Raw genomic sequence first — 12,051 nt, 5'->3', positions numbered from 1 at the left:
GAGGGACTTGAAGAAACAGGATAAAAATTATATAACTCATTATCCTTGAGTCTCCAGTCTACCACTTCTTTGGATCAATTACTCTATTTTCTAGGTACCTTAATCTAACTGGCTACCTCTCTGTGCTAATCTGAAAGCAGATGCTACAATTAAGGATGATATGACTAAGAAAAGTTTGAAACTTTTGTCATCTAGAACATTGATATCACATCCCTAACTTATTCTTAGTTGATAATTTCAGACACTTGGTAATGACTTTGAACTGCTTTATTTCAAATTTATTTAGGTTATAATTTATTTTAGGTTTTATCTCTAGTTAATCTCCATCTTGAAATATAAGATAGGGAGAAATTCGTGAATGAGCACCCTTGCTACCTGTGTTTATCTACTCATATCTGGATTTCTCATTGCTCCACTTGGGAGAGTTATAGCTTGCCATTTTAGCTGATAAAACCTCTTGTGTTCATTCAACACAAGAATGTACAGATTCTGAACACTAAACTTTTCTCAGTGGTCTCAGTATTTGCTTCATTCACTTCATGATCTGGGGGACAGAAATGTCCATGCCACCAGCTTACTCAATTTTGTGTCTTCTTTCAGAAAAATTGGTGATTTCCTTCCTATGGCTCTTTAACTTTAGTGTTTTATTACATCTCATCAGTCTGAAAGTTATTAGGTTACCTGCTTAAGCTGAAAAACCCAAAGTTATATAGCATATTTATGTTTCCCTAAATTTTATTTTTTTTAATCAGTAATTCATCTTGTATTTTATGATTTCTTCAACAAGAATGTTCTACTTTTTCTTAGTAGGAGCAAACAAAAGAGCAGAAGTATGAGAAGCATTCAACTAAAAGAAAAAACTTGATTTTATTCCATAAGTACATACAAATGTTATATTTATTCAATATCTATTTCCATAGAAAAGTTGTTTGTTGCAGTGTCTAGAGAGTTTGGTGGGGAGAAAGGTCATTCATAAAATTGTCTCCTCCAAAATTTTCTGCCCCATTTTCCTTTTAAAGTAGAAGAAAGTCAAGTGCAGCAGAGAACTGGTCCTTTAGTGGCCGGTTCTACCACCAGTGAATATTTTATCTGCAGAGGTCTTTGCCAAGTTTCCTACTGACAAAGAAGCCCTGAAATATGAACCTTTAAGTCAATTCCTCAGAAAACAAATATTACATATAAATTAGTTTGAGGAAAAGAAAATCACACACATTCTTTAACTTCCATAGTTATTTTGTAACAAAACAAAGCCCTTCTACTTCTGCCAAAGTATGTGACAAACACATAACCAGCTACATTTTAAGCCTTAAGACTGAATTTGTATTTCTAGATTAGTTTCAATTAACTTTTGTATTGTTCAAGTTATCTAAGTGTGTATGTCATAATTTTTAAACTACATTCTCAAAGATTATACATTTATCTTCCTAAAACTTTCAAAGACAAAAGAAATTTTAAAATATTAGTGTAGAAACACCGATACTTATACTAGGGAAACATATTATAAACATAATGGAAAGTCAACGGAATTTTCGAGGGCTACTGGCAAATAAAGCTTGCAGTTTTAAGGTTTTTTTTTTTTTTTGGTTTTTAAATTAAAAATAAATGAAATGTTTTCCTTGAAAACATTCCAGTTGGCAGAAAACCTAAATATACAGAACAATTATTAGGAAGATAAAAGCTATGAAGACTTCACCCACTCTGAATGCAGGGACTTATAGTACTATTTTAAAATCACTCTTGGATGGAGTGGAAAGTTGGGATTAGCAGATGTAAGCTTTTATATACAGTATGGATAAACAACCAGGTCCTACTGTATAGCACAGAGAACTATATTCAATATCTTATGATAAACCATAATGGGAAAGAATATTAAAAAAATAATGTGTGCATATATATATATATATATGTATGTATAACTGAGTCACTTTCCTATACAGTAGTAATTAACACAACATTGTAAATCAACTATACTTCAATAAAAAATAAATAAAAATAAAATCACTATTTTCATACAGTGGGCATTATATTACAGGTGCATTCTAAGCCTATTTACATGTATTAATTTTCAACAATCCTGGGTAAAAGTGACCATTAAAAAATGAGGAAAGTAAAGTCCATGGTCAGTTAGTCATAGATCATGTACTGTTGGTCATAGTATTTAATTTGTTGATATTTTAACCCATCATGTGCTGTGTATGTGATGGACAAGGAGATCTGCCATCCAGATTCTCCCAAAGAAGAATTTGTAGCCCCAGCTACTAGAAATGCAGTTGGCAGAAAGCCTTCAGCTGGCAGCGCCTGCAAAGATTATCTCAGCTGCAGGGATCTGCACCCTCCCCAGGGCGGCCTCTGTCCAGTGATTGATGGAGCAGGGGTAAAAGGCTTGGTCATTCTCTCCAAGATGGGCCAACTCTGACTAGTCCTATTAGCTCCAGAGGCTAAGGTCAGGCATACATTTCAGCTTGACTATTCACTCAGTCCTTCCCCTCTCCCCTCCCTTCCCCAGATATTGATTCCAAGAACACTTCCTAATAAATTTCTTATGTGCTAAACTCCATCTCTGAATCTACTTCTCAGAGAACCTAACCTGGAACATTGTATCTGCCTAATAATGAAACATACTTGTCTACAATACATATTTCCAACTACTCTTTGTAGTGTTTCAGTAAACATCCTTGTACATATATGTGTAGGTATTGGTGAAATTTCATACTCAAATGGATATGATTTTTTAAATTTGATGGCTAATTTTGCTTCAGTTTAGTATTCCATAGCCTATCCTAAGGATTTATCATATTTTGATTTGCAAAAGTCACATTTTTTTTGAATTTTAGAAATTGAAGTATAGTTGACTTACAATATCATGTTAGTTTCAGCTGTACAGCACAGTGATTCAGATATATATATGTATGTATATATGTGTATATATATGTATGTGTATACATATGTGAATATGTATGTATATATATATGTATGTGTATTCTTTTTCAGATTCTCTTTCCTTACAGGTTATTATAAAATATTGAGTATAGTTTGCTGTGCTATACAGTAGGTCCTTGTTGGTTATCTATTTTATATATAGTAGTGTGTATCTGTTAATCCCAACCTCCTAACGCAATAGCTTTCTAATTGTAAATCTCCCAACCAGCTCCAACAGTAAGTCTTTTAAGACTAATGATCTCCTTATCTATTCTGTGTCATTTTCTGCAGTAATGATGGAGCCACATCACCACTGCAGCAATTCGCAGAATCACCTCCCCAAGCCCCTGACTTAGAAATCCATTCCAAATGTTGTACTATTATTTTTTTCATAAATCATTCCTAACTGTTATATAAACCTTAGGATTAGGTTTTCATCAATATCATATGTGCTTTGCAATTTTCCTCCACCAAAATAACAATGCAGTACAACTTGTAAAGTTTACTTTTTTGAAATAGATGTAGTAGAAAGTCTTTATAATTTTCCTATTGGGTAGGTTGAAAAGATACAGGTTATTGAAAGGCTAGTCATCCAATACAAAGATCATCCTTCTCTGTACTTCTGTTGCTGCCTTTTGAATATTTCATTTCTCTGTAAGGCCTCTGCTTCCTGGTTAGCTAAGAGAGCCTTAAAGGAAACAAGGAAGGAGAATTCAAGCTACTGAATGAAGTTCATTTCTCTAATCAAAGCTTTGGTTGAAGGATATTACAATTTGAAAAAATATATAAAATTTGAGATGTCTAGGTGATTTTTTTATACATATAACATATCCCCATGATTGAGATAAATAACCCATTAAAGTTTTGTAGAAAAAAGGTTTTTTTAGGGCTTCCCTGGTGGCGCAGTGGTTGAGAGTCCTGCCGATGCAGGGGACGCGGGTTCGTGCCCTGGTCCGGGAAGATCCCACATGCCGCAGAGCGGCTGGGCCCGTGAGCCATGGCTGCTGAGCCTGCGCGTCCAGAGCCTGTGCTCCGCAACGGGAGAGGCCACAACAGTGAGAGGCCAACGTACCACAAAAAAAAAAAAAAAAAAAAAAGATTTTTTTATACTTTATACCCCTAATGACCACCCTACATTTAGAAAGAGAAACCAAGAACTATGTGTTTTCACAATCAGTTAATGGCAGAGGCACGATTTGAACCCAAATACCTGGATTCCTGGTCCAAAATTCTTTCATTAGTCAATCAGCATTTCATGGACTACCTACTCACAGTTCTTCATTTAATATTCAGCACAGTATAAACTAAGAGTTAAGCAAATTTTTCTAGGGATTTTTTGGCAGGTCTCCCCAAAGAAGGCTGATCTATATTTCTACACCAAGGTATGGGTATAAAGCTCTAGCACCTCAGCCAACTGGAGACACAGCAAAGGCCACCAACACCAGAGCTCCCTGGGTGGGGTTCGTTGTGACTGTCACAAGGCCTGACTTTTTCCTCTATTCACTCTTGTTTATATCTCCTTCTTTTTCCACCTGTTGATCCCAAGAGCACTCTTTAACTTCAGCTAAACTACATCTCAAAACTCTACTTCTTTCAGAACCCAACCTGCAAGGCAGAAGATTCTTTGAAATTCTCTGATATTAAATACTTGTGAGATGAAGAGAAAGTAAGCCTTCCTGTTCCTCTAATTGTGATTTCTACTTTCATCTGAAAAACAATATTTTTTAAAAATGCTTTTTTTCTTTTAATGTAGCTAACTCTAGCCCCTCTTCCTGCTGGACCGAAATCATTTTCTATCTTCTTAGTAAATGTTAATTTACTTATTTTAGTAAGCATCTAGGATACAAATCTTGGCAGTCTCCCCAGTTTTCTCAATTATTACACAGAGTTGGTCCTATTCTAAACCATTTCCTTGGTCAACTGGAATCTATTGCCAGCAATTAACTTCTGACCTTCCTTCAAAAGTCTTAGAGTGTCTTTTAATATCCCTTTCATGGGATCCCACGGTTACATATATTATCTTTACAGACAGTCAACACCCTGCACTTGTCTCTGTCAGAGATAAATTCTAAGTTTACTGGTGAATAAGTCAGTGATTCCAGAAAATTTGTGCATGTTTAGTTTCTCCCTTGCCCTGCTCCAGATTGAAATGCTGCTAACATCTATGTATTTCTGCTAAAGAAGCAGATCATTTAGACAAACGTACTGAGAACGGAAAAGAAGTTAGAAGAGCACTGAGCTAACTCATCTACAGTTGATCTTAGGGCAGCCAAGAAGACCAGTCAGAAAAATTTCATCAGGGACTTCCTGGTGATGCAGTGGTTAAGAACCCGCACACCCAATACAGGGGATCCAGGTTCCATCCCTGGTCAGGGAGCTAGACCCCACATGCATGTTGCAACTAAGAGTTCACATGCTGTAACGAAGGAGTCCATGAGCTGCAACAAAGGAGCCCGTGAGCCACAACTAAGGAGCCTCCCTGCTGCAACTAAGACCTGGCACAACCAAAGAAATAAATATTTTTTTTAAAAAAGAAAAATTGCATCAAAAGAAAGAGAAAATAAAAGCCCAATTCATTCTGGTAAGATAATGCCTCTTTTCCTAATGTTTTTTTCATCCAATGCATGTGGGAAAATCAAAGAAAAATATCTGTCTTCCTTCCAGTCTCACCTAAAATAATTTCTAAAACTCACACTGTGGAAGACCTAGAGTGTTATAAAATTTGTTTGAATAACAATTCTTAAAGTTGCATTTAAGGATATTGAAAAGTACTAATATTTCTGTTTTAGTGACCAAAAAGATGTTATATTCTGAAAAATAGTATGATTAAATACTAATATGACTTTAATATTGTATTTTTTCAAAATATACACATTTTCACCATGCTATTTTTCTATTTAATATTATATACAGCCTTATATGTGGAAATGTGTAGATGCATTATATAAATAAATTTCATTTAAAATGATTATATGCTGTGGATTGAATTGTGTCCCCTCAAAACTTATATGTTGAATCCATAACCCCCAATGTGATAGTATTTGGAGATGGGGCCCTTGGAAGGTAATTATGTCATGAGGAAGGATCTCTCGCATGGATCCCTCATGATGATATTAGTGCCCTTATAAGAAGAGCAAAAGCCAACACACGCTCTCTCTCTTTCTCTCTCTCTCTCCCTCCCCACCATACACAAAGAATACAGCAATAAGGAAGAAGGTAGCTGTCTGATAACCAAGAAAAGGGTCTTTACCGAACACAAAATCTGCTGCCACCTTGAACTTGGACTTCCCAGCCTCCAGAACTGTGAGAAATAAAAGTTTGTTATTTAAGCTGCCCAGTCTATTTTTTACATATATATATATATATATATATTGTTTTTCAGATTCTTTTCCATTATAGGTTATTTCAAGATAGTGAATATAGTTCCCTGCACTATACAGTAGGTCCCTGTTACTTACCTATTTTATATGCAGTAGTGTGTATCTGTTAATCCCAAACTTCCAGTTTATCCCTCCTCTCCTTTGCCCTTTGGAAACCATAAGTTTGTTTCCTATGTCAGAAAAGACCTATTTTTGAACATGGAACTTCCTACTAGCTTTATAGGAGCTAATTCCTAACTAGGAAAAAGTTAGACATCTTTCCAAAGAAGACATACAGATGGCAAAATAACACATGAAAAGATGCTCAACATTACTAATTATTAGAGAAATGCAAATCAAAACTACAATGAGGTGTCATATCACACCAGTCAGAATGGCCATCATCAAAAAATCTACAAACAAATAAATGCTGTAGAGGGTGTGGAGAAAAGGGAACCCTTCTATACTGTTGGTGGGAATGTAAATTGGTATAGCCAGCAATCCCATGCCTGGGCATACACCCAGAGAAAACCATAATTCAAAAAGATAAATGCACCCCAATGTTCATTGCAGCACTATTCACAATAGTCAGGACATGGAGGCAAACTGAATGTCCAACAGCAGAAGAATGGATAAAGAAGATATGGTACACATATGCATAGAATATTACTCAGCCATAATAAAGAATCAAATGCCATTTGCAGCAATATGGATGGACCTACAGATTGTCATACTGAGTGAAGTAAGTCAGACAGAGAAAGGTAAGTGTCATATGTGGAATCTAAAAAAAGGTACAAATGACCTTATTTACAAAACAGAAGTCGAGTCACGGATGTAGAAAGCAAACTTATGGTTACCAGGAGATAAGGGGAGGAGCAATAAATTGGGAGATTGGGATTGACACATACACACTACTACATATAAAATAGATAACTAATAAGAACCTGCTCTGTAGCACAGGAACTCTACTCAGTATTCTGTAATGGCCTATACGGGGAAAGAATCTAAAAAAGAAAAAGGGCAGATATATGTATATGTATAACTGATTCACTTTGCTGTACACCCGAAACAAACACAACATTGTAAATCAACTATACTCCAATAAAAATTTAAAAAAAACTAAAAGTCAAGAACAGTCTTAACTCTCATATGAAAGAAGCACTTAGAAAACTGAGACCAAAACAGATTTTTTTTTTAATTTCAGGAGGAAAACCCCAAACCAGTAAAGACAAAAGAATAAAAGCTCATGAAAACTTATTTAATATTCTTGGAGAGATAAGAGACCATATTTCACTATGTAACAAGAAACTATAGTTATAGAAACAGAATCTTTAACAACAATGACAAAAGTGCTATTGGAAATTTTAAATACAATAACAGAAATGAAAAACTGAATGGAAACATTGGAAGATAAACTGAGAAAATCCTCCAGAATCAAAGACAATAAAACAGGGAGAAAAAAATAGAAAGGAAAGGATAACAAAATTTGAGAATAAGTCTAAGAATTCGAGTATAAATAGTGTAAGAGACATTTAAGAAAGAGAAGACAGAAAAAAAAGAAGAAATTTTCAGATAAATAATTCAAGAATTGTTTTAAAAGTTAGGAACATTAATATTCCAGATTACTGCACAATAGTTTAAAAAGGACTGACGTAGGGTATATGATTTTGAAAACTTACAACTCTAACAACAAATATCATAAAAGCTTACAGAGAGGAGAAGAAAGGGAAGAAGAGTTCATATGCAAAGTACTTGGAGTGAGAACGTTATAGGACTGTTAGATAAGTAACTTTTAAGTTACCTTTTTAGTAATTTTAGTAATAAAAGTAACTTTTTCTTGCACTGGAGCAGAAGAAGCTAAAAACCATTGAAAGTTTAAAGGCACTGAAAACTAAACACGTTGAAAATGCTGAAGGGAAATAATTCTCAACCAGAATTATACACCCAGTGAACCTGTATCCGATATGAAAAGGAGCTAATGACATTTCTCAGGCGTGCAAAGTTTTGAAGTTTTGACTTCTCACTCAACTTTTCTCAGGAAATTACCAGAGGAGGTGTTTCCTCCAAAGAGAAGACAAAACCAGAAAAGGGGAAAACATGGATTCCTGGGATGATGGATCGATTACAGGATGACGGAGACCATCGGCAGCCCTCCGGAACAAGCCAGCAACACTGAGGTGGGAGGAGGGAGGATTCTAAGAGGGATGTCACAAAGAAGATAAAATTGATAGCATGCTGGATGCAAGAACTTTCATGCTTGTTTCCATGCACTCACGTATTATGAGGTTGAATATGCGTAGTACTTGTAGTGAAAAATGTTTTGATGTAGAAGAATTGTGCATAAATGCATCAAATGAGTACTTCCTGTAAAACGGAATCTAAAAAATGTAATTTTGCTTTTTTTTTTTTTTTTTTTTTTTTTTTGCGGTACGCAGGCCTCTCACTGTTGTGGCTTCTCCCGTTGCGGAGCACAGGCTCCAGACCCACAGGCTCAGTGGCCATGGCCCACGGGCCCAGCCGCACCGCAGCACGTGGGAACTTCCCGTACTGGGACACGAACCCGTGTCCCCTGCATCAGCAGGTGGACCCTCAACCACCGCGTCACCAGAGAAGCAATAATTTTGCTTTTAATATAAACTAAGAATTATATTTCTGCAGAGTTAATAAGGCAACTGATTCTAATGACTTTTCACAGATTTCAAATTCAAACCAAAACTGAAAGAGTGGACGATTTCTGTAGCCTACCTAGACTTAAATTTGGTCAATTAAATGCTTTTGATTCCTCCACAAACCAAGGAGTTAATGAATACCTTGTAATGAACTATTCACACCACTACAACTAAGAACAATTCCCCCAGGAAAGAAAAAATACGGTAAAGACACTAAGATCATGGTTGTCTGCCAAAAGCCAAGATGCCAGTACAGAATCTTTCAGAAGTGTGCTGTCCAACAGATAGCCCACACCTGGCATTGGTACTCAGGACCCCTGCACCACAGTGCATTTCCCATTAAGTCCCCTGATTCTAAGTGAGAACTAAAGGATGCTATTGTTAGAGCAATTGTCTCATACATTTAAAAATGTAAACTGGAAATAAAATAAAATACTTCATATGAAAAAACAGTAACAATTTATTGATTTCCTTTGTACCATTACTGGGTACCGCCTCCACAACTGACTCTGGAGTGGATTCATGTGTTCTGAATACAACGTGATAAGTAAAGGAATACATTTTAAGTACAAATTAAGTTTGGTGTAATAATGTTTATACTCCCTGCTCTCTTATGTCAGGTCTGGTACTGACACTGTAGTTTAGAAATCCTGAAGAATAGCAAAGGAAGGGGCAGAACACTTCAAGGATATGTTTTATTCTATTAGCCTTTCTTGTGTTCTCATACTCCTGCATTGAGAATAATCTCTGTGAATTCCTGTGTTTCCTAAGCATTGAGGTTTTTCTTTCTTTTTAAAAATTTTAACTGAGGCCAGGACTGAAATAGATCAATACATCAAGAAGGCTGCCCAATAAAGAAGCAGTGAACGTCTAACGACATTTGAGCCAAGCTGAAGGATGCATTTAAAACAAAAAAAAGGTTAGAGGACCATTTTTACTTGCTTCACATTTCACCTTAGTAAAAATATACCATACGATGGCAATCCGAAGAAGAGTAAATAAAGTTCTAATCCATCATATGTAAGAATTTTTATACTGAGAGAAAATGGCAAATAACATAGCTAGTCATAATAAGCTAAATTAATCAGGGCATAACCACTGCATCTTTATTAATTGAATGAACATATTTTAATATGTTTATGTTATATATGTAGTTTTTATTAACTAATAATTATTATCTATATTTAAATTTTAAATAAAGCTCTCTATAATACATGTAATTCATTAATTGAAATTTTATTTTTCTTCTGCATAAAATATCAAAAAAGCAAGCCTCACATTTTGGATCAAACTAACAGAATAGATTTCTTGTTCCATTTTAGATTTTTATGATAAAGTCATGTCAGTTTAAGTTTTTTGGATGTACTAACTTTCTTTCTAAGGGACCTATTCAGCACATCAATTGAGAGACAGGTGAATTTTGTACATATTTACATGATAGCATATGTCATATCACAGGGGATGCTGAGGTCCTGAGCATGAGTAAAATACAGTAACAGGTACCATGTCTGGTAGGTAATCAATACATTTTGGTTTAGTAAAGGTATTATTGTATTCTTCCTTGGACCCTTCTAGAGATTTCTGGAATAGTTCATTCTCCTGTGAATTTTATTGACTGGCTGGGCAGACCACATATCTATACAGACGCAAAGAGGAAGCCACATAAAGCACAAAGCCCTCGCCATCTCTGAGAGGATCATCTAGAGTCCTGTTTGAATCTCTGTATTGGCAAGGATTTGCATTTGGGGGGTGTTAAATTTTATTACTCTACAAAAGACTGTAATGTGAATATAAAGCAAAGGACTAAGGTATCGGCCAGTTTGCTGACGAGTAAGTGACTCACTAGCCCACACCAGCCTCAAACCTGTATGATTCAGAGGTCTGCCTCACCAAGTTACATGGAAAAATTACATGGACTTTTGTGATCTTGCAAAGGTCAAAACCACCAATGTAAATATGAGAATGTCTATGGTCTAATATGTGGTTAAGTGTGCCCTTGAGTTACAGGAATCAAAAAAATGAGTAGGCCAAAATGAGTTTGTCTAGTCATTAATTGTTCATGGAAGAGAAATACGTAGCCTCAGAAGAAGGGTGTGTTTAAATAATCAAAGAGAGAATTCCAAGTACATAAATGAGTATAATTTAGGGATAAAAGTCAAAATGAGAATGATGACCATGAAACAATGAAGAAACCAATTGAATGCAAGTAGAAGGTAGATGTATGAAAAGATGGAAAATGAGGTCAGGAAACTATTGAGGAATGATATTATGCCAAAAAAAAAACACATTAAAGTTAATCTGAAAAATTCAACCTTCATACAGCAGGCTCAGGGAACAACTTGGTTTTTAAGCAAGATAAAGTGATGCAAAGAATAAATATAAAAAAAAAATAAAGTGATGCAAGCAAATAGTGTTTTTAGAAAAAGTAAGTCAATGTTGGTGAGCAGAACAGACCAAAGAGATTACAATTTTAAAGCAAGAATAATCATTGAAAAACTCTGAAAGGACTCATTAAACTATGGGCAATGAGAAGTGATGAGGAATGTAGAAATCTAAAAACATTAAAATTGTATTTTGGCCAAACTTTGGTGACTGGATTTCGGCAAGGAGAGATAAAAGTGCCAAAAAATTGTTTTTCTTCTAAGCCAGTTTCCTCAGGTGTTGAAAATATCTTCCAAAGAAATTTGCAAATCTCAAAACATCTAGCTTTGACAATTGCTTCAGCCTGCCTTTTAGCAAATATTACACTCAAATCAGTAATGTAGTCTCGTATATTATTACTGTCAACACTTTCACACTTATGAAAGAATTAAATTTTTAATTTTTTTGTCTAAAGTTTTACCATCACTTTTTTTTACCTGAAAGAAGGTGAAATGTTTGCTAAAAACAGCATTGAAGCCTCCTTGTCAAAGACAGAAAGCAAAGTTGATGAGTGAGACTCAGAACAGGGCATCCTGGATTAAGTGTCAACCAGCAGTTGAAAGTAGGGAGGCCATTAGCCAGATGACAGATATAATAAAATTGATAGATATATAGATATAGATTTTACTGAAAATGTGTGTGTGTGTGTGTGTGTGTGTGTGTGTGTGTGTGTGTGTGTGTGT

The 12,051-nt window shown here is 35.3% G+C and overlaps 1 long non-coding RNA gene across 1 annotated transcript in view; it reads left to right on the top strand.

The window, feature by feature from the left end:
- The first annotated feature begins 8,702 nt into the window (after nucleotides 1-8,702).
- Nucleotides 8,703-12,051, top strand: part of LOC113630873 (uncharacterized) — an 18,984-nt gene continuing 15,635 nt past the window's right edge. The window contains exon 1 of the long non-coding RNA XR_003437123.1: nucleotides 8,703-8,859. This is a non-coding gene — a long non-coding RNA (uncharacterized LOC113630873). The remainder of the gene's footprint in view (nucleotides 8,860-12,051) is intronic.

The sequence above is a fragment of the Aethalodelphis obliquidens genome, unplaced genomic scaffold (genome assembly GCF_003676395.1).
Source record: "Aethalodelphis obliquidens isolate GAN/ISIS:26980383/991018 unplaced genomic scaffold, ASM367639v1 scaffold31, whole genome shotgun sequence".
Classification (NCBI taxonomy): Eukaryota; Metazoa; Chordata; class Mammalia; order Artiodactyla; family Delphinidae; genus Aethalodelphis; species Aethalodelphis obliquidens.
This window is presented reverse-complemented; position numbering and strand designations above follow the sequence as displayed.